A 23719-nucleotide genomic window follows, 5' to 3' on the forward strand; every position below is an offset into this window, starting at 1 on the left:
TGCTAAGGGACCTCAGAGCAAATAACTTGGATCCTCTTGACTTCTGTCTCTCACTGGGTTGGGAGGCTGATGATGTAGTCTGTTATTGTATGACTTCACTGTAAAAATCTGTATGTGCATATTTGGCATTATTGTACTCTATAGAACCAACTCCAGTACATAATCATAATTATTCTTGCCTTTCAACCTCTAAGAGTTAATTATCTCTACAAGTAGAATAATAAATTTGAGTGTCAGTTCACAAGACACCTATGTCAAACAAAATATTATTTTGTAGTTATATGGCAACATCAGGAAAAAATTAAATAAGAATTTCAAATAAGAAATAAGACAAAAATTCAAATTGTTCATCTGCCTATAGGAGATATAGGTCAAAATGTTATTTGTTTACAGTTTTCTCTCACACAAAGGGAAAAACGAGTTTTTATAAAGAATGGAATGAAACCTTAACAGACGGAGACCAAAGCTTGATGCACTGATGTGGGAAAGGACATACTCAGAGATGAACATCCCTTAAATTCAGCCCAAGGGAAACACATTGAAATCAGCAGAAAGCAGGCTTCCTTCCACACAGCCCGGGCACCAACTTTGCTGCCCTCAGTGACATCAAGGCCTGGCTGTATCTCACTTGGGGAGTGGGTCAAGTCATACCTGATATACTTATCTAATAAAATTGTAGGAAGATGCAGAAGATAAGTAATCCTTGGATAAACATCAACCATTAATGAACTATACAAGATATTATTTACAGGGTCAGATTGCAGAAGTGATAATAACAAAGCTGATGGTAGTATCTACATGTCAACAAAAAGGCAGATGTACAGTGAAACATTCACTGTCCAATCAATTAGATGAAGCAGCTGTATAATGCCAAACAGCTAAGTATTTGGAAACACCCAGACATTTGATAGCACAGTTCCTATTTTTTTATGAATTTTCCTCCAGAGCCAGAACATATTCCATACAAGGAAAGTGATTTCTGTCAGCACCTTCTTTTTTCTTTTCATACCACAGTGGGATTACTCAGGAGTCTCACTCTCTTTATTTGAAAGACCTGTTTTGAAGGGATTTTCCATTGATTCTAAAAACAAGTCAAATACACCATCAAAGAGCAAAGATTTATACTACTTCTGGCTATGCCGTAAAATCATGTGCCATAGGCTCTTAGGACAATTTCTTTTCTTTTCTTTTTTTTTTTTTTTAGACTGAGTCTCGCTCTGTCACACAGGCTGGAATACAGTGGCACAATCACAATCTCGGCTCACTGCAATCTCCACCTCCTGAGTTCAAGCAATTCTCCTGTCTCAGCCTCCTGAGTAGTTGGGATTACAGGTACGTGCCACTATGCCCAGTTAATTTTTGTATTTGTAGTAGAGATGCGGTTTTGCCATATTGGTCAGGCTGGTCTCGAACTCCTGACCTTGTTATCCGTCTGCCCCAGCCTCCCAAAATGCTGGGATTACAGGTGTGAGCCACCTCACCCAGCCAGGACAATTATTAAAGGTGTTCCAACAATGGTTCAATAATGAAAAAGGCAGTTGGCCTTCCAAGAAACTGCTAGAAGGATAAATTCATTTGGATCTTTAAGTTCTGATTTACTTAAAATATGAATATGAGTTGTCACCTCAATTAAAATATAAATTCTGGATTTTCAGGGACATTCTTGATATTATTTTTAATCCCCACCCTGACTCCCAAATATACATAGTACTAAATTTATAGAAGCATATTATATGCTCAATGCTTGCCTACAGAGTGAATGGTGAGCTGAATGTCTTTTTAAAATGTACTAGAATGAAATTTATACTGAAATATCTGCCATCTGTTAAAAACACACACACACACACACACACGCGCAAAACCCCAACATTTTAACTCCAGAGCATGTGGTTACTGGAACTGAAGGTCCTTAATTGCCTCTTTAAAAAAAGCAAGAGCATCTCTATTTATTAGGCATTTAAATTCAATGCACTGCAATGTCTCATCTCTTTGCACTTTCCTTAGTAATTGGGTGTTGACTCTGTGTCTTCAGGCTAATTCAATGCTTATGTTGTTAAGATAGAGACTGGCTGCTCCTGTGTGAATACTTTCTGGCTTTAGTCCATTGCTCATCCTTTTCCCAGATTTTAGTAATGAATAGAGCTCTTCATTCACTGAAAGAATGTCCTTGGACCTGTTTCTGCTCCATGTTGCTCATACACTGCAATATTCCCTTGGCCTCCCGACTTTGCAGCTTGCGGTGGTACAATAGCCTAGTTTCCTTTACAGGCGACCATATGCTATGGTTTTATAGAGGGAGAGCCCTTCCTACCATATCCTAATTCTAGTCTCTACACATATCCTTGAAACTGCACACATTTATCTAAAAACATTGCTTTAATATACTAATTCCTGTTCAAAAACTTTCCGTTTGACCTTATTTTGAGCGTTGGGGGTAGGGGTCATCAGAATAAAAATGTGCTTAGTTCTCAAAGATTTCTATAAAGAAAATACCCCATTATTACATTTTATTTTTTTTTTTTTTACTTTAAGTTCTAGGGTACATGTGCATAACGTGCAGGTTTTTTATTTTCTGGGAGTATTCTCACAGACTTTGGTTGAATTTAGGACTTCTTCACTTTAGCAGGTATATATTCTATTTGTTGACACTCTCAGTGCCAAAGATGAGTAAAAAGAGGTATGTCATTAATGATAATCTTCTTTGTTTTAATTAAGTTCTGTTAAGTTTATCTGGTTTATGGGTAACTGTTGGAGAAGAAAATATCATATGTTCCTATTTTCATATGTATATATCTGATGTCTTCCAGCAGCTTCCAAGCCAGTCAAGTTCCTATGCAATCACTATTTTCATCAAGACACAGAATCCTTACTTAAGCTAACATATGCTCCCTTTCTGAAAGAAATCTAAAAGGGACTGAAAGACTGAATTGGTTATCAGTAGTTATCATATTATTCTTCTTTCTATTTTAATCTAACTAGATATTTTATCTGGAACAAGTTACACATTTTTCTTTAGGTCTCATTTTTCCACCAGTGAAATGAAAGTCAGTTCAAATGTTCTCTAATATTTCTCTTCATTGTAATAATCTGGGACATTATGACTCTATAACTCTTCTACATTTTCTACCTTATTAGGAAAAACTTAACAGCAAAAATAGTGTTTATCTTTTTCCCCTCACTGAGTACATTGTTATGTGGTTAAGGGAGGCTAAGTACCCATTGGATGAAGAACTTACTACCTGTTGTTTAAAGTGTGCTCACAGTTCTGAATAATGAGCTCTCACCTTGTTAAAATCATGAACCATTTGGTGCAATCATAAGTCCAAAGACATGTATGGGACTAGCCAAACCAATCAAAATCAAACAGAAGCTTCTCCATTATGTCCCTCCCTTCCCAGACCCAGTGCATTTCAACAAGGAAAATCATGCCATGAGGTTGTAATAGGAGCTAAACAATAAATAGTTTCTCTTTAAATGTTTGTTCAGTTGCTGAGGAGTCAAAATGACAGCTCCATACATCCACATTTACAGAGATTAAATTTTCTTCCCTTATGTTTCCTGAATCTTTTTCTCAGCAAAGTCTCTATTCCAGCAGGCAGCAGAGAAGAGAAAAAGCAAATTAAAAGTATCTGCCATTTCCGGGAGGGTCAATTATGCTCCAAACTTGAATTACGAAAAGCCCTGGTGGTGAAGCATAGCTGGTTTGATTTGGTCAACCCTTGTAGCAAAAATTTAAAATCTTGATGGGGCTGCCCGCCACACCATGGATCAAAGAGAAAGGATAACTTGGGCTGGGAATAAAATGTATACCTAAGATCTGTTTCGCCCTAAGCATCCAGCACTCCTCTGTGGTGGGTCATCAAAGGCTCTGTGCAGATGACGTCTCAGTCAGCCCAGGGAGTCAGACACCACAGGAGCAAAGAGAGGTGGTGAGCAGACACTAAGACACGTTTCTTTTATACTCTCAGAACAGCCTGGGAGAATCCTACAATCCCTCCGCAAGTTTGGCTTTCCCCTGAATCAGCAATCCTAAACTTGACTGTAATCTTGCCGAGCCTCATTTTATTCTTCTAGCATAGTTTTCCTTAATTTGTGAAGTGGAAACCACCTACTTCCCAGTTTCTTGCAGTGATGGTTAAATATACAGTACAGAAATCTCGGACCCTACCACTAAACCTACTGAATCCAATGTAAGAGTGTACCCAAGGGACCTACGTATTTAAGAATTTTCCCCACACTTCTTCCCATGCTTAATTTCCCAGTCATGAACAGTAGCAGCTACAGTCTGCTTCCTAGCAGACTCCAAATATCCCTCAAAAAATTAAAATACACTTACCTTCTATTATAAATGAAATGGCCAATTATCATCAGTAACTATCTGTTATTCCTTTTCTAATTCAAGCCTATCTTTATATGCAATAAAGTCTACTTTATCATCACAATCACCAGATCCTATAAAATAGTAGAAAAAATAAATTATATACACATACATAGAAATATGTATGTAATATATACATATATAATTTTTTTGAGACAGAGTTTTGTTCCTACTGCCCAGGCTGGAGTGCAATGGTGCAATTTTGGCTCACTGCAACATCTGCCTCCCCGGTTCAAGCAATTCTCCCACCTCGGACTCCAAGTAGCTGGGATTGCAGGCATGCACCACCACACCTGGCTAATTTTGTGTTTTAGTAAAGACAGGGTTTCCCTATGTTGGTCAGGCTGGTCTCAAACTCCTGACCTCAGGTGATCCACCCGCCTTGGCTTCCCAAAGTACTGGGATTACAGGCGTCAGCCATTGCACCTGGCCTGTATTATATTAATAGATATTACCCAGATCTATCAACCTATTTATCAATGGCTATCTGTGTTCTTCACATAGCTGTGTGCCAGCTATGGAGGCTGCTTGTGGTATGCCTGGTACAGCTGCAGCCTCATAGGGAGCCACCCATAGACCAATCAGCACATGCCTTCTCCCCTCTGAAGCCTATAAAAACTCCAGATGACTCAGCCAGACTTGAGGACATGAAGGGATAACCAATATTGAAATATCTATATATGTTAATATGGAATATATATATATTATATATAGTTAGAGAGCTATATATATACTTTTTCTTGTGTTCTCTATGTAGGTATAAATGGAGATATAGATCCTGAGATATATATCCAGATAGGTAAGAAAGAGCGAGAAAAGAAAAATGGGTAGGTTCCAGAGTTCTTATTTCTACAGCTATACACAAAGCTGAGTTGATATATTTGACTTATTTTTTTACTGCTTGTTCGAAATTCCTTTTGCCCTTCATCACCACTCTAGGTTGTCAGGAGTCTTTTACTGGAATGGTCATATAAATCATAAATCCTAAAGAATCTAAATATCTAATGGTCTGTAATCTGGTTAAGATCATTATATACTTTTCTTTTAACCTGAGACACTTTTGAGTATGAGAGTTCTATTAATATCATGCTAGTATAGTATACATAAAATGAGACAATCCCAAGCAAACCAGGATATTTGGTTGCTGTCCTGACAGCTTACTTTAAATTCATGCCTATGGCCTCATGGAGAGCTCCCCATGACCAGTTAATTGAAGAAGAAGAAATTCAATTCATTTATAAATTGTTTTTACACAATATGCTAGCAGAGCTGGAAGAGACAGTTACATCATCATAGTCAGACTCAGATATGGCCCTATATATATATGGTTTTCTATATTACTCCATTGAAATTTACTAATAGACATTGATAGCAGCAGCAGCCTGTCTGGAGTGGCTGTTACCATGATGCCGGCTTCTGTGGGGAAGGTGTGGCTAGGGCTGCTTGCTCAATAGAGCCGGTGGGAGCCTGGAGCAGGCGGGAGTCCCACCCTCCTGGGTGAAGCTGTGACTACCCAGTAGCGGTGTGAACCCAGGCATCTCTGCACTCTCAGGGGTTCAGAAAGGGCCCCCATTGCCCCCACAGTCTCACAAGTACCTGCTCCCACTGCCTGGCCTCTCTCTGCTCTCAGCACCTGCTCTGATCTCTGAGCAAAATTGAGGCTGAGTCCAGGTGCTGTTGCAAGCTGGACAGGTGTAAGCATGCTTGGGGCAGTGCTGACATGACAGCACCATGTTACCTTAGCCCCCTCCACACTTTGGGCACCAACGAACATGGAGGGAAGCCAAGAGAGGGTTGCGGGCAGTTCCAAGCTAGCCTGCAAGTGTCCCTTGGCAGGAACAGCCTAGGCACCATGAACAGCAGCAGGAGGCAGACAGGCTCTGGGGCAGAAAGGGGCAGGTCCCCAGTGAAGCTCTACCTTCAAGCTGGGAAAGGCGTGAAGCCTGGAGGCTGGGCTGCCAGTCCTGTGGAATGGAGTAGAACTTATGGTGCTTTTACCAGTTCCACCCATCGCCACCAATGGACCGATAAGCATGCATTCCCTCCCCTCTGAAGCCCATAAGAACCCTGGACTTAGCCAGACTTGAGGAGACAACAGGTCCACCCATTGTGGAGAGGAGCTAGCCATCACAGGGTCTCCATTCTGCTGAAAGCTGAACACTCAACAGGAAGACCAGCTGCAGAGAGGAGCTACCCACCCCAGGGTCTCACCTCTGCTGAGTGCTGAACATTCAATGGGACACTCCACCTGTGTAGAGGAGCTATCCACTGTGGGTCTTCTCTGAGCTGTTCTGTCCCTCAGTAAACCTCCTCTTTGCTTTACTCACTCTTCACTTGTCTGCCTACCTCATTCTTCCTTAAGGCAGGACAAGAACTTGAGACTTACCAAATGGTGGGACTAAAAGACCTGTAACACAAACAGTGCTGAAACATGTTCCTTCCTTGCTAGGTTGTGAGTGACAAGAAAGAGGGAGGAGAGAAGGAGAAAAGAGCTGCTGCCTTTTGGAGATCCCAGGCCTAGAAACTCCCCAGGTCAGGGCTGTGACACCCTCTTTAGGGCTCTGCAGTTCCTGGCATCTCCAAGATTCTATGCATTACTTCATTCTGCATTCCCTGGTGCCAGCCATGGAAACTGCTTGTGTTACGTCTGGTCCAGTTGCAGCCTCGCAGGGAGCCAGAGCAAATGCCTGCTCCTGAAGCTGCACACTCTGCCACAGCCAGCATACCTGCCTGTGTGTGGTGGCTGGACCCCATGCTGCTCGCTTGCTCACACACCCCTTGCCATTCCACTCTCTCGGCAGGCATGGCATCCAGGTCAGTAGCACGAGCTGAGCACAACCTGCCAGGCTGAGTGGCAGCAGTGGGCCTGAGCAAAAATCAGGCAAAGGCACCACTGACCACAGAGGTTTCCAGCTAGTGAAACAACACCCCAAGGATCCCGCAAAAATGTGACAGTAGTAGAAGGAACTTCACAGTATTTAATGGGTTTCATATACACTCTTTCTCACCACGAGTAAATCGATTTGATAATACGAGTAAATCAATTTCTATGTAATAGTCAGGATTAATTACCCTAACAAACAAAGTTGTCCCTGTTTGAAGGCACACATAGCTAAGTGGCAATCCAAACTTCCAGTTAAAAGGAAGTATTATGTTTTCTTTTATGGAAGTGTTCCTTTTTGGGTATAAAAATCTCTAAACCAGAGGATTCTAAAGTCAAAATAGTAGGAAAAAAGTATTTTATCAATGGTTTATTATATGTAATACTGAAAGGTGCAAATCACATTTCCACTTTATGTTTCTCTATCGCTGTGCTTTGGTACAATAACAATGGTTGTTGGAAAAAAAGCATCACATATTGAAAAGCGTCTCATAATTGGCTTTGTAACTGACTTTTCAAAAGGGTATTCCACTTTATATTGGTTCAACTATTTCTAATTGATGGTAAAGTCAGCAAATTGCATCAATATATGCTAACTGATATACTTCTTTTGCTGCAAAATGTGTTTCTTGATAAGAAACAATGTAGTCTGGGATGTTATTGTGGGTAAATGAGTAGGTAAGGTAGTCTATGAATAGTGTTTTTTGTTTGTTTGTTTTTTGTTTTTTTGGAGACAGAGTCTCAATCCATCACCCAGGTTGGAGTGCGGTGGTGTGAACTTGGCTCACTGGAAACTTTGCCTGCTGGGTTCAAGTAATCCTCCTGCCTCAGCCTCCCAAGTAGCTGGGATTATCGGCACATGCCACCACACCTGGCTAAGTTTTGTATTTTTAGTAGATATGGGGTTTCACCGTGTTGGCCAGGATGGTTTTGAACTCCTGACCTCAGGTGATCTGCCCACCTTGACGTCCCAAAGTGTTGGGATTACAGGCATGAGCCACCATGCCCAGCCCCATAAATAGTATTTCTAGCAGATGGAAATTCAGTGCAAATCCATATTTAATATAAGTGCAATCCAAGCAAGGACAGATTGCCATCCAATCCATAATGGATGGTTTCTAATATAATTGTCCTGGCAGCAGATGGTTAGCTGGTCCCCATGGATATGGGCTAGCAGTGGTGTCTAGATTAATCTTGTTGGAGATCGATCACCTATGCTTTTGAACCCATAAATAATTTATCTCCTTATTACTTTGGCCTTTCTTTTATTTCAAGAGCCCAATGAACCAGCACAGGGATGGCTGAGAACAAAAGACTGAAAGAGTGATCTTGTCTAGCTGACTATTGAGAAATCAGTGAACATTTTTACAGTACAGAAATATTTTCAAATTATTGGCCTCTTCCCAGCATTTCAAATCTCTCACCCATGTCTCTTTAACATTGGTCATATAATCTGATTCCTTCTAACTCTCTGAACATCCAACCATGTTCCACCAGCCTGTTAGCCAAAGCTTGCTGATCGTTATAAATCCATCATGTGGGCCATAACACCTTCCATGCACAGAGGAAATTTTGCCTATTTGATGGATTTCCTTTATCAGTCTTTCAGTGCTACCAGATCTGAGTGTGACTATCATGATATAACTTTCTCTTCCAGCTCTGCCAGCTTTTTGTGTTGAACAATTTATAAACTAGACTTGAATGTCTTCTTTTCCTTTAATCACCTGATCATGGATATGGCTTGACAGGGAGTTGACAGGCAGCACAGCAAGAGCAGATGCATTGCAGGAATGATTGACCTACTCATGCAGTTTCCTTGTACATGTGCTTGAGTTCAGTTTTATGTATACCACTTTCACCTAGTGATGTAGTACTATTAAGCAAACTCAAATTTATGGCTTATGGTTATTTGAACCATTAAGAAAGTAAGCCAGGATATTTGGTTGCTATACTGCCAGCTCTTTCAAGCCATGCCCAGGTCCTCATAGAGAGTTCCCCCATGACCAGTTAATTGAAGAAGAAATTCAAGTATAGTTTATAAATTATTTTTACACAATATGCTGTCAGTGCTGGAAGAGGCAGTTACATCATCGTAGTCACACTCAGATGTGGCCTTATGTATATATAGGGTTTTATATTACTTCACTAAATTTTACCGATAGACTTGATAGTAATAGGAGTAATTTCATAGTATTTTATGGGTTTCATACATACTCTTTCTTAACTACATTGATACCACCAGCAAATCAATTTTTCTGTAATAGTCAGGATTAATTACCCTAACAGACAAAGTTGCCATTTTGGGGAGTCTGTAGGTCACAACTATTTTCATAGTAGCATGAAGACATTCGCTATGAGCTCAGCATTCAAAAGTTGAAAAACCTAACTCCCAATGTGATGGTATTAGGAGGTAGGGTTTTTGGGAGGTAATCAGGACATAATGGTGGATATAAATGGGATTAGTACCATTTTAAGAAGACATGAGATGACAATATTATTTCTTTCTTTTTCTTCTCACTTCCATGTGAGGATATAAAATGGCCATCTGAAAACCAGGAAACTGACCCTCACCAGACACTAGGGTAGCTGGCACTTTGGAGTTAGGCTTCTCAGCCTCTAGAACTAAGAGAAACAGATTTCTGTTTTTGAGCCACTCAGTCAATAGTATTCCGTGATAGCAGCCTAAACAGATTAATACAATGTTGTTTGTCTTTTCACCATGCTAAGATTTTTACTGATGGTACAAAAGAGTGATGGATAAAAATTCTATATTTAACATGAATCAGGCATTGGTACCAAACAATAGGTACTAGTAGTTTGCTAGTCCATTTTATATTGCTATAAAGAAATATCTGAGAATGGGTAATTTATAAAGAAAAGATATTTATTTGGCTCATGGTTCTGCAGGTTGTAAAAGAAACACGGCACCAGCATCTGCTTGACTTCTGGTGAGGCCACAGGAAGCTTTTGGTCATGGTGGATGGTGAAGGGGAAGCAGGCATGTCACATGGCAAGAGAGGGAGCAAGAAAGATGCCATGTTCTCTTAAACAACCAGTTCTTATGTGAACTTATAGAGCAAGAATTTACTCATTACCATGGGGAAGGCATTAAGCCAGTCTTGAGGGATCTGCCATCATGACCCAAACACCTCCCACTAGGGCCACACCTCCAGTATTAGGCATTACATTTCCACATTATATTTGGAGGGGACAAACATCCAGACTACATCAAACAGTCATCATATCTTTCATTACCATAAATTTGTGCTTTTTTTTACAGCCAGTGTAACTTTAGAGACCCTTTGAAAAAGTAGTATAAGTTAATTTTATTGTCTTAATGCTTCAGTACATGATTTTTTAATACTTTGTTTGACAAAGTGGAAAGTATGCATAAAGCATTTCTAAATACTAAAATCTAATTGTCTTAAAAAAACTCATGCTATTGTTGGAGTGAGGACCTAAACTGGTTGCTTTTTTCATGAAATATCATTTTTATTTGAATAAATGAGTGATACTAATGCACTGTTTTTCAAAATAAAGTGTTTGGCACATATTTTCTCAAAAATGAATAAAATGAACTTATTACTTCAAGGAAAACAACTGACAGCATTTATAACCAATGATAAAATTCAAGCTTTCAAGTGTAAATTAGAAATTTGAAATTTTTTATCTGCTTGCCAGCTCCCCAATATTGAAAGAGTATTCTGAGGCTGGTGTTGATATTATGAAATATAATTGAGAGATCGTATAAATGAAATGTACCAAAATATGGAAGATTTTCTAAGTCACTAAGCCAATGGTTTCCAAATAAACTTTGTATAATTTTTCAAAACCAGGCATGGATAAAAATTAGATGAATGGGTTTTAATGTAATAGAGAGCAAAATGCTCACTGATATGGTTTAAGATATCATATTATAAGCAACTCTTAAAGCTCAACTATTTGTTGAGTTTTGGTGTAGTATCAAAGAAAAACCAGAATAACCTGAAGGCTATGACATTTCTCCTTCCTTTTCTAACTACCTAGCTGTGTTTGAAACTAGATTGTCTTTGCACATTTCCATTGAAACAATCTATTGCAATAGATTTAATGGAGAGGTAAATATAAAAATCTTTTTCCTACTAATCAATTTATTAAACAGATTTCAAAAAATATTAAATAATTTTTCACTTACTTTTTGAAAATGTAGTAATTCTTCATAAAAACATATCACGTGTTATGTAATTATTTTATCTTTTTTTAGACAGATTACTGGTTTCTAAAATTTTTTAATTAATTTCTCATATAATAAATATTAAAAGAACAATCCACACAAACAAAATCTCTTTGGAGTGTCCAATTATTTTTTAGTGTGTAAAGAAAAAAGGGCTCCTAAGAACTTTAGAACAGTTTGGGATTGACTTCCTTAAAGAATAGTGGTTATTTGCTGATAATAACATAGTTATGCTCCAAATATCTAGAAGTCCACACTGTAATTTTCTAATCAGAATTTTTTCATACCTGCTTACAGCATCCTGATCTGCTGCAACATTGTAAGTGCCAAATAGCTGAGCTGTTTGTACTGCTTTCTGGACCAAGTAAAGACAGATACTTATTTTTCCTATATTGTACTCAAAGATGCCAATTTGGAGCCTTTGCAATAAATTGCTAGGGGCAAAACAATCAAATATATCATATGTGGCACCTAAAATTATAAGAGCCCTACCAAAACAATAGGCTGTACCTTAGTAGTACTCATTTCAGGGTGTTCCAATTTTTCTTTGCCTCTGAAGGGAATCCCAGCAGAGAATCCCAACAGGCCACAGATGAATGATTTCTAAAAGTAGGTAACAAATGCAAGTTTCCAAGACATGAGATTTCTTGCTACTTCCTTCTTACCAGGTCTTATTGGCATGAGAAAATCAATGTAGTAAACCAATGTGTCCTGAGGGATATGAGAGAATCAAATTTCCTGCAGACTAGTTACAGCCAGAGTTGATATAACTCTGATGTGAGAGAATAAAGTTGTACTCTTGCTCAAGTCACGTGAAAGAAACCTGTTAAAATTTTCTTATTAGTATAGAGGAAAATACACTCAAAATATTGATAGCTACATATCAAATGTTAGCGATTATGCTGGTTTTCTCTAGTAAGGAGACTGCAAGATGTCACTCACTAATTAAATGTACAATAACCATGGCCGTTCATCAAGGCATGTTGATTTTTTGCATAGTCCATATTTGGTTTGTTTGAAAGGATATGTGATAGGTGTAACCACCCCACATATTTTAAGCGACTGATGACGGAACTAATCTCCAAGAGGGTCCCATGAGTGAAATATTGCCTTTGTTTTATTATTCTCAAAGAATGGGTAGGTCCTGGGTCTTCACTTTCCAAAGCTTTCACTTAATGGGTCAAAGAATCAATAAAATAATTCTCGGCCGGGCGCGGTGGCTCAAGCCTGTAATCCCAGCACTTTGGGAGGCCGAGACGGGTGGATCACGAGGTCAGGAGATCGAGACCATCCTGGCTAACACGGTGAAACCCCGTCTCTACTAAAAAATACAAAAAACTAGCCGGGCGTGGTGGTGGGCGCCTGCAGTCCCAGCTACTCGGGAGGCTGAGGCAGGAGAATGGTGTAAACCCGGGAGGCGGAGCTTGCAGTGAGCTGAGCTCCAGCCACTGCACTCCAGCCTGGGCGACAGAGCAAGACTCCATCTCAAAAAAAAAAAAAAAAAAAAAAAAAAATTCTCAACTTGCTGAGTATATCTACTTTAACTATACTTGTAAGAATGGGGAAATAATCATATGGCAGTTTCACTTTGAAGTGAGCTTGAGTCAAAATGCCATTTACCACCTAACCCCATAAACTTTCACTCTGAGCAGTGGACAATTAGGGTTTTTATTTCAGTCCCAGAGTTTATTAGTAGCTCAGATTCATGATTCAATTATTCTAAAAAATTATAGAGATTTTTCTCCAATACACAGCCATCTTCTTATACATGTAACAGCTATCATGTAAATACCAATTACTTTAGAGAGGAAGACAATTTCAGCCCATCCTTGTGAAATAATGTCAAGGATATTTCTCAAGCCTCTATAGCATCCTTTTCTTTTCAAGAGAAACTAGTCTTTACTGTTTGAGATATAGATATTGATGGAGGAGAATTGGTTGAAGACCTGGGACTCAAATCAGATTAAGTAGGATTTTATTTCTAGGGACCTCATGATCAATAAGAGACCATCAAAGTTCTCTGTATGTCCAAACATTCTGATTTCCATCCCTTTCTTACTTCTGGTAGCTAAGTGCTGCTGCCTTCTATGTTCCAGATATTCTACCATCTCCCCTACAATTATCCTTTAGAAAAAATATAAAGCAATTTTCAAGGATACTAGGACTCTCATCGGCAGTTCACTTCTCATGATTTTGCAGATAGAATTCTTCTAGATGCTCTCAAAGGATAGAGACATGGGGTGGGAAGCCAATAACCTGCAGAAAATCCCTCCCAGTCTCTCCATATTACCAAATATTGGGACTCTTTCTTTTCATTATATCAAGGGATTTCTGGCTTTTCTACTTTATTCAGTGAAGGCATGTTTTTATTTTTTTGTTTTTTTTTACCTTGGTTTTAGTTAACCATTGGTCCAAACAATTAGAACTATTTCTACCTTTTAAATCCCACTTACAGAATCCAAAATAGTAATTTACTCAAGTCAATGAATGCAATGCAATATAAAATTATGTTTCCATTTTTATCTAGCTCTCTCCTACACATATTTCTTATTATTTGCCAATGCCATTATTATAAATTAAAAATCCTATAATAGTTTTATTGTATGTTTTTATTTTCCATATTTAACATTTAATTAGCCCCTGAGTTCTACTGCAATCTGAGTATGATTATCTATATGGAGGTAACTAAGAATGATGGAATATAAGGACTATGGTAAAGTGGCTCAAGAAAGATTGTTTCCGTTCCTTCAAGTAAGGATTGACTATGCTCCTCAGATAAGTGAAAGGTTGCTTCTAGCAAAGGATATCGGTTTTGGTGTTTGGGTACTTGTAATTATACAAATCCTTCCACATTTTCCAATTTAAATTCTATAGGTCTCAATCTGAAACAATATTGCAACTTTCATTAGTAAGGCTGGTGAACACAAGTTAGACTTGAATGCAATAATACACAGGTTTAATCTAAGTCTAGTTTTTGGATATGTCAATGCTGAGGCTACAAAATGGATTTTTATCTTCAATAAAGCATGTATTGATGATATTGAGAATTCAAAACCCCCAGTTTGTCTTTTTGCATGTTAATCTCTCCAGTGCAATTAGACTTAGCTACTTTCCCCATTTTCTGTGAACATCATACAGTGATATATCCCATTACCATCACCTCCATTACCACCCTTGTCTGTTCTTCAGTAGGTACTTTCTGCCACATTACAAGAGATAATTCAAGTACCTGTTTTATGACTACATACCACTAGTATTCTTTTTTAAAATAGTAATTTAATTTTCACTGCTTTCAATTCTTATAAATAATTGCAGAAGCCCAATCTGAAGTTTTGACTAGTTGTTTGCCTGTTTACCTGAAGCTACATTTTGAGTTAATAATATACAAGTTGGCTGGGTGTAGTGGCTCACCCTTGTAATCCCAGCACTTTGGGAGGACAAGACTGGTGGATCACCTGAGGTTAGGAGTTTGAGACCAGTCTGGACAACATAGTGAAACCCCGTCTTTACCAAAAATACAAAAGTTAGCCAGGGCTGTTGGTGGGCACCTGTAATCAGCTACTCAGGAGGCTGAGGCAGGAGAATTGCTTGAACCCTGGTAGGCGGAGGTTGCAGTGAGCAAAGACTGCACCACTGCATTACAACCTGGGTAACAGAGCCAGACTCTATCTCAAAAAAAAAAAAAAGAAAGCTAATATTAATGTTAAAAAATGTACTTAACATAAAATACTATAACTATTTTATGTGGAAATGAATTAATAAAGAGAATGAGGTATTTACAAATTATTTCAAATAATGGAGAAGTGAAAACTGTACATTGGGTATTCAAAATAAGTTACAGAAAACAGTAGCATTGACTTGCCAGCAGAGCAGAGCTGCTACATCTTCCATAATCAGAAAGACTGAGTGGCAGACTTGGATTATTGGCTTCAAGATCATGTCATATTGACTGGGATCAGGAAGCTGCCACATACAACTGTTGCCTCTAGAATTATATTATATCTGCTGTATCTTCACTTGCAGACAATATATGCTCTACTTTCTGTCTTTTGATATGTGTAAAGCTAGTGATAGAACAATAAAAGTTATATTATTCCTATTATAGAAAAACCCAATACTTCCATGGATATGCTTGACATCAGAAAAGTCTTCACCATACTCCCCCTTCCAAAACTAAGTAAGTGCATCTGATTAGTTGAATTCAAATCAAATATAGAACCTAAGTCACAAAGGAGTCTGGGAAATTCATTTATAGACTTAATAATTTCTGAATTTTCAATGGCGCAGCTAGGATGATGACAGAATTAATGTTCTGTACCAATTCATTATAGTCACCATTTCCCTTTATTAAATGAATAATAGTGATAAAGTAATAATTAAAAGAATTCCCACTTGCAAGCCCTTTCTGGGTTGGCCTTTTCCTTCTAGGGATCAGACTATTCATGAGGTTGAAATGAGCAGCCCACCCACTCAAACAGTCCACTCTCTCAAACTGAAGAGATAAGCAACAATAAAAATACATTTATATATACTACTTATAATGGTCAGATGGGGAGACATAACCCAAAAACTACACTTGTACTTCTCCATCCAGGCCATTTTTGACTGAAATATTAACTTAACAAATGAAGGCACGATTCTTCTGCATTATAGTTACCACGGTTGCACCCTGTATACCAGTGATACATATCTTACTACTGTTTCTGTAATTCAGTGAGGCCAATATCAGTATTAAATTCTAAATTTTTGTATCAATTCATAGAAGTAATAAAAATCATTAAGAGTAGTAGGTAAGTTAAAAGTATAAGCTAAAATATGTCTAAGAGTATTCTAGAGAGAAAATATAAGCACATATAATGTTTATTCTCATGTTCAATTTCACTTCAGGGAACCTCTCTGCAAATCCCTTTAAAGTGCTGAGTTAAAGGAAGAAACAGTGCTTGTTATAAGCCTGAAGTTGGCTAAATTTAGATATGTAAATGTCTCCACAGGGTTTGCTTACACTCCATAGGCAGTCTGTACAATCTCTCTGGTTTTTTTCCCCCTCCTTCTTACTCCATCCCTAATTAAAAGAGCTGTTCAGTTACAGGGTCAAATTTCTCATGCTGACCTAGCTTTGCTGCAGCTTTGAGAGGAGTAGAAACCTGTACACCACAGAGCAGTGGCAATTAGTTCTCCAGTAATTAAGGAGTGAAGGGTACTAGCAAATGGAGGTGTACCCCTTCCAGCCTACTGAGTGGGAAAACACAAATTGGATTAAGGAGAATTTTCTAAGTGCTGTTTCCCCTAGAAATGGGTTCATCATTTCTCGTAGAAATGGCTTACAGTCCTGGGAACAATCTCAAATCAAGTTACTGTAATTCTGAGTTAGACTGGAAAGTGAAGACACTCACACAAACCCACTCAAGAAGAGAGGCCCTTGGAATTCATCGGTGCCACTTATAAAGAGGAAAAAAACCTCCCTTAGCCACCCACTGCAGAACTCTAACATGTTGTCATGTTTATTTTAGAATCAAAGCTTGTTGGATATAATCTGGATATCGAAATATAAACAAAGTTATTGTTTTTAGTATTATTTTGAATTTTCAGATGTTTAAATATAAACAATTTTTTTTTTTCTGCAGGCAAGAGAGAACCAGTAAGTTCATTTAAGCAATGGGAACTTTACTGCCACAATAAATATTAAAAGATTCAAAAATATAATCATAAAACTATCAGGAACCCAAGTAGTTTTAAAGGCTGTTTAATAATTTAAAGTCTTTCTTATTGCATCTTTATTTATTTTTTTCTATGTTCAAATCCCTTCTCACTTCTGCCCAGTTACTTCCCTAACTACTACTTCCCTAACTCTAATCTGCACTTATCTTGTTGGTAGACTATACATTTCTCAGTTCACAAAAAAGGTTACATACATTGTTTTCCTAATACAAGTTTTATTCCACTGGGAGGTACATTTAGCTGCTACCTACATTAATCTGTTTTGGTTGTGGGGAAACATTTGGGTCTGGAGAACTAGAGATGGCTTCAGGCCAATTGCCTGAACATCTGTACTGGTCAACTGTACAAGAGTGGCTTATATTAGTAAGCATTTATTTCTTGCATTTATGTGATGTGTTGACTGAGGTTCAGTGAATTCAGTAATGCTGGTTTAGCTTCAGACTACACAAAAGCTCCATGATCCATGAACTAGCAGTTACCTAAGGGATGTTTTTCTCATAGTGCAAGGAAGGAGTGTAAAAGACCATCATCAACTGGAATTACATTGTCAAACATCTGTTTGAGTCACTTGCTAACACCTCATGGGAATAGGCAATTTTGATAGCCAAGCTCAAGTTCAATGTACTCTAACCTCCATGGGACCATAGGATTGTAGATATGTAATAGTATTATGGAAGAGGAAAAAAAAAAAAAAAAACACTGGGATCAACAATCCAATTAAAAATAAAAGCTCCACAACCATGCCTACTTTATTTCTCCCTAAAATGCATAGACCCTGAAATTCAAGATTTGCTGCTGTATAGAACCACATCAAGGAAGATGTAACCTGTAGTTTGCATCAGCTCCCATAAGTCAAAGGGCTCAGTCAAACAAAACTGTTTAAACTTTAGATGTCAATTCCAAGTCCCAGGCCACTTGTGCTTCCAACTGACTGGCTATAAATCAGGGGTTCCCATTACCTTCTCAAGTTTTTTCAAACAGAACAACGCATGGATCTCAGGAAGTCACTTTACTTATGTTTACCAGTTTATCATAAAGAACATAAATGAATAATCCAATGAAGAGGTACATAGGGTGAGGGCCAAATGTATCCCAAATGCAGGAATGCCTATTTTTGTGGAAGTGGGGTGTACCACACACTAGCATGTGGATGTGTTCACTAACGTGGAAACTCTAAGCCCAGTAGTTTAGGGTGTTTTATGAAGGTTTTATTACATAAGTACAATTGATTAAATCATTGGCCACTAGTGATTGAACTCAATTTCCAATCTCTTTCCTCTCCTCAGAGTTTGGGAGAAAGTGGCTAAAAGTCCCTACATTCTCATCTTGGTTTGATCTGTCTGGAGACCAGCCCCCATTGTGAAGCCATCTAGAAAGTCCTCATCCAATAGTCATCTCATTAGTATAATGAAGACACTCATTACTCAGGAGATTCCAAAGACTTCATGAGCTCTGTGCCAGGAATGGGGACGAAGGTTTTTTTTGTTTTTTTAATGCCAATATTAGGCATTTTGGCTATATGGCTGAATAAGCATCTTGGAAATATAGAATAAATATAAGTTGAAAAGTAATTATTTAAAATATAATCAAACCCACATGTTAAAGCAGAAATACGAACAATATTCATAGAACCCTTGTCCTAAGATTATATTAACTGAGTTTAGGTGACAATTATGTAAATTTGAGAGTTCCCTTTCAGTTTTCAGAAGGAAATAGCCATATGCATAAAAGGATTCAGTCTAAGCAAAACCATATGCATATCTGTATATGCACACACAGAGACACATTAATAGAAACATGAGTAGACAGTCAAATGCATAAGCAAGAAATCTCTGTTTTTTGGGACACCGCCATTTGAAACAAGGACCGAATGAACCTTTGTCATATCATTATAAAGATTACAATTTTCTTCTTTTAGCTTTAAAATAATAAATAGGTTTTGACCAACATTATTGCAGAATATCTTTCTTATTTTTTTACACAATGTTCTCTGTATTCTCTGGACATCATAAAAAGAAGTAAACTACAAGCAAGTAAACAAGCAAATACATTTATGAACACTTTTAAATCTAAGAAAAAGCTTTCATGCTTCACAAATTTCACTGCAAACCAGTAAACTACATGAGATCAGGGACTTGGTTTGGTTAGCTTTTTCTATTTCTATATCCCCAGTGTGCTTTGATCCATTTCTAGCATGTAGTTCAGCACCCTACAAATATCTAGTAAAGAAATAAATTCCCCATGAATAAATTCTTTATATTTTTTTTTCACAAAAATGTATGGCCAAGGAAAAAACCCAATATGGTTGAGGGCATCTCCACCAGCCTTTCCCACTAGAAAATACGTTTTTCAAACTGAAGTATGGAAAGAGCTGTCACTGAAGCCGAACACTGATCATACTGACAACTCAGTGCAGTTGGTCAGCTTGAGGTCATATGAAACATGAAACATAAGATTAGAAGCCTATTTTTAATCAAGATGTTCCTTCTAACTGTGGGAAAGAACAGAATCCTTTTGAGAAATTAAAGGTTAAGAGGCAACAAAGACGTCGGTAAAGAAGTCAAAGTATCAAACCTGAATCACATAAGCATACATCAATAGAAATTGTCAATTCCAGCACCTAGGACAGTACGTGACAGACAATAAAGATTCAATTAAATACTTTTTTTTTCTTTTGGAGCCAGAGTCTCGCTTTGTCACCCAGGCTGGAGTGCAGTGGCACAATCCCAGCTCACTGCAACCTCTGCCTCCTGAGTTCAAGCAATTCTCCTGCCTCAACATCCCAAACAGCTGGAATTACAGGCATGCGCCAGCACGTCCAGCTAATTTTTATATTTTTAGTAGAGATGGGGTTTCACCATGTTGTCCAGGCTGATCTCGAACTCCTGACCTTAAGTGATCTGCTCGCCTCAGCCTCCGAAAGTGCTGGGATTACAGGTGTGAGTCACTGCACCTGACCAATATTTACTGAATATTTAGATGAATAATTTCCTTATTACCAGTTTATCTGCTCTCAGGAATCCTAAAAAAATCATAATTATCACAACCAAATAATGAGAAAAAAGTAAAAGATTAGTATTCCAGTTCCTCTCCATCATTAACACCTACCTACCATCAACTGGTATTTTTCTTGTTTGTGTGTTGGTTTGTCCATTTGATATTTATCTTTCTGTTAGACTGAAAGCTCTGTGAGTACATGGACTTGTTATGTTCCTGTTGTATCCTCAGTGTCTTGAAAAGTGTTTGGTTTATTTACAATGCTGAGTGAACATTGGTTTGAAGAAATAGTAATTATAAAGATCATCAAAACAGTGAGTTCTAGGATTACCTCTCCTGGAAGCCATCCGTATTTTTATACCATAATATTCTCCTGTGAATGAAAATAGGTCACTGAACACTTTCAACTTGCTTCAGTATGAAAATAATTAAGAAAATGATTTCTTTAAACATTGTCCTTCTCCTGAAAGTCTCATTTAAAATTAAAATATCCATTAAAAGAATAACAGAGTAAGTCATTATCACTTTAATGCAAGACAGTACAAGGAAGATTCTCATTTTATCTTAGGGCATGGAGCTTAGGTAGTGGTGAATTCCCAGTGTTTCCCCTTTAGCATGTGTCTCCAAATTCCACATCTACCAGGAAAGTTGTATAAAATGGAAATTTTATTTTTCTATGAATCATGTTTGAAAAATGGCATTGAATGCCAGCAGTCGAGGCTATTAGGATAGGATAAGGAGATAGCTGTTTCAAGCAAGCTGCAGAAAGCAATTAAGTGAGAGACAGTAGGAGAAAAAATTCTTTTAAATCTTTAACTTTATAGTATCCAGTGTTCTAATATGCTAAGTAGTCTTGTCAACTAATCAACTTTAAAAATCTCATGAGCATGGCCACTTAAAAGAAAGCTTTTCATTAAACTCTGTTCCAAGAAATTCTAAGGCATAACATCACATCTGTCTTGTCTCTGAGATAATATTCCCTCCTAAACCTTGGAACTGACCAACCAATTACACAAGCTCTTTTCTTAACAGCAGCTGAGATTGGTGAAACCATTGTTGGGTTTGATGAGTTCCCTATTCCGAATATTTATCTGAGGTCTTTCCCAAGACTAGATCCAGCACACCTTTCTAGCATAGGAATCGCATAGGAATCAGCTCCCTATCTATGGCATTTGCATTAAAGATGACATACAGAGGCTTGGCACAGTGCTCATGTGTGTAATCCCAGCACTTTGGGAGGCCAAGGCAGGTGGATCACCTGAGCTCGTGAGTTCAAGACCAGCCTGTGCAACATGGCAAATCTTGTCTCTACTAAAAATACAAAAAAATAAAATAAATTAGCCAGGTGTGGTGGTGCATGCTTATGTTCCCAGCTACTCGGGAAGCTGGGGTGAGAGAACTGCTTGAGCCTGGGAGGTGGAAGTTGCAGCAAGCTGAGATTATACCACTGCACTACGGCATGGACCACAGAGTGAGACTCCATCTCAAAAAAAAAAAAAAAAAAAGACAGATTTTGAAGACATGAGCAGGATTGTAAAACTGACCAAGTTTGTCTTCATCATCATTATAGCATCCCTTTAAATCATGCCATTCCCACTTTCTGGAGCCCTTCCTGAATGTGCACAAGACAAAGACGCACGTGGACGGAGGCTGAGCACCAGTGGAGAGGTTTATTAACAACCTTGTCTTTGTTGAAATTGTTTTGACCATTTAGGATGAACAACCTGAGACTAAGGGGTTACCAGGATGTGGGACACTCAGTGAGTGCTAAAAACAGGAAAACTCTGGCAAACTAGGATGGTTTGTCACCTTAACACCAAAAGAAACTGCCTAGAATACTGCTCTGCAATTCCCTTATTTCCTGCCCAGTCCCCTCCTCTTGCAGCTATACACATTTCACCTAGAAGACCATTACTAACCTTCCAGGCCTCATCTGCATGTTTACTTACTCTAAGAAGCCTTCCTGCACACCTCCACGATGGAATTACGTGCTTTTTCTAGAAACGGGTGATGTCATCTTGTTTTGAACCTCTTGAATAGCATTTATCATACTATCTTAGTTTCCCTTTTACTTGTTTACACCCCCTTGGCTTCTTGTATGCAGCAAACATACCATGCTTACTACTGTAACCCATCCACTAATAAAAATGCTTGGAAGATGACAGCAATGAGTAAATATTAGTTATGTTGAAAAACTCAAACAATATAGGCAAGAATGGTGAACAAACACAGTGGTCTAACAGTGATGCAGGCTTGAAGGAGAAATGGTGAACATCATGTTTTTAGAAATGTTCAACCATCTCTCAGGTTATACTGCATGTGAATCCTTCTCTAGGTAAAATTTTCAAGTTAATTGAACACAAAGGCCCCTTCACACTGACTCATCTTTAGACAGATGTTTCCTCAAGCAACAGTATCAGAATTATCTAAATCCCCAAACTCTGATTCTATTGATATGGAGTCAGATCTAAATATTTCTACATTTTATAACCTACTGAAGAGATTCTGAAATAGAGCTAGTTTTGTTCAAGTCTACTAATGCTTACTACACAGTTAAGGTGGAACTACATGCTCTGGGGATATTAAAAACAAAAAGGCACATAATCCTCTGGAAACTCACAGTCCAGATAAATGAAACTGAGAACTTCTCACCAGGTAGAGTATATTTAAGCTTTAGCTTTCCTGGCTCTGAATAAACCCGGCACTGGTCCCATACCAAAACCTTTCAACTCTGGTTTATTAATCATATTCATGGATCTAGAGTAGGGTTTTCAATGCCAGGTGTATACAGGAATCACATGAGAAGCTTTAACAATATATAAATGCCTCACCTTTTCCCACATGGTACTAATGTAATTGGATTGAGCGTGGCCTTTTCAGTTAATTTTAAGTTTCAGCCTGAGATGAGAGCCCCCACAAACAAAGTGAGGGTTAAACTGGGATCTGAGGTATTAGTAGGTCAGGTGAAGTGTGGGGATGCTTGTATGCATTTGTGCGTGTATGTGTGTAATGGGAAGAATGGTTAGGTAGTATGGTAGTGAGAATGAAAATCTAGGCAAAACTTTTCACTTAGGGAAGTTTTAATGTGCTTCTGCAATGGGGAAATGCCTACCATTGAAATTAATTACAGATAATGTGTGTAAAAATGCTTTGTAAAATGGAAGGCATGGCTTAAGAAAATACTGTAGGTAATTTAATTTAACTAAATTTTAAATCCTTAATGCTATTACTTTCAACCTGAAGAAACTAAATTATTAAGAGATCAGCTCTTCCCATATAGGTCATGCTTTTTGGTAATCTCTGGTTATTTTACATTACTTTTCTTCTTGGAAACAGGGATCTATACCCAGATCCTAAATTACTTTTAATCCCATTTGACTGCAGAACATTTTCTTAAGTGTGTGGTTCTATGTTCTTGCCTCATTAATTCTTACCTGGTGAATATCATGGAATCTTTCTTGAATAAATAAGTTTGTGATCCCTCAGGGAAATCAATTAACAGTGTGTAGGAAATTCAAGTTAGTGTGTCCTG

This window comes from Trachypithecus francoisi, unplaced genomic scaffold (assembly GCF_009764315.1).
Source record: "Trachypithecus francoisi isolate TF-2019V2 unplaced genomic scaffold, Tfra_2.0 Lachesis_group19, whole genome shotgun sequence".
NCBI classification, from domain to species: domain Eukaryota; kingdom Metazoa; phylum Chordata; class Mammalia; order Primates; family Cercopithecidae; genus Trachypithecus; species Trachypithecus francoisi.